Below are 582 nucleotides of genomic sequence, written 5' to 3' on the forward strand. Positions count from 1 at the left end.
GCATGGTCGGTGATGCTCCATTGTAATTTCCGAACCATCACAAGTGGGAAACCTTTCTCCCCACTCAATTCGTAGATATCTCTTCTTGTATATGGCCTACATGTTTTGTGTGATTTATCTTTAACAATGAATTTGATTAACAATATTTATAAAAATTTGTATCATTGGAGACTTGTTTGAATAGAATCATATGATAGTATAATTATGTGAAAAATAACCAACTCTGGTTAAAATTAACGGTCAAACTTATGTTTCGAAAGACTTGTGTGCCACGTGTCGAAGGGTGGAAGCAATATAAGTAGGGGCCTGCTCGGAGTCGTTCCGCTCCATGACTCCGCTCCCGGAGCAGCCGGAGCCGCGGTTGAAAATCATGGAGGAGGCAAATAGATACTCCGCAGATCCTTGTATTTTACAGAGCTGACCGATTGCCGAACAGGTAGTATTAATGAGTGAGGTGTGCCTTTTCTTTCTGAGATAAAATTGAGGTGTATCTAACGGTGTATCATTTCAAAGAGAAGAAAAATACACATATATTCAGTGGAGTTTTATGTGTGTGGCTGTTAAAATGAACCTGCTGTTGGA

The sequence above is a fragment of the Triticum dicoccoides genome, chromosome 3B (assembly GCF_002162155.2).
Source record: "Triticum dicoccoides isolate Atlit2015 ecotype Zavitan chromosome 3B, WEW_v2.0, whole genome shotgun sequence".
Lineage (NCBI taxonomy): Eukaryota > Viridiplantae > Streptophyta > Magnoliopsida > Poales > Poaceae > Triticum > Triticum dicoccoides.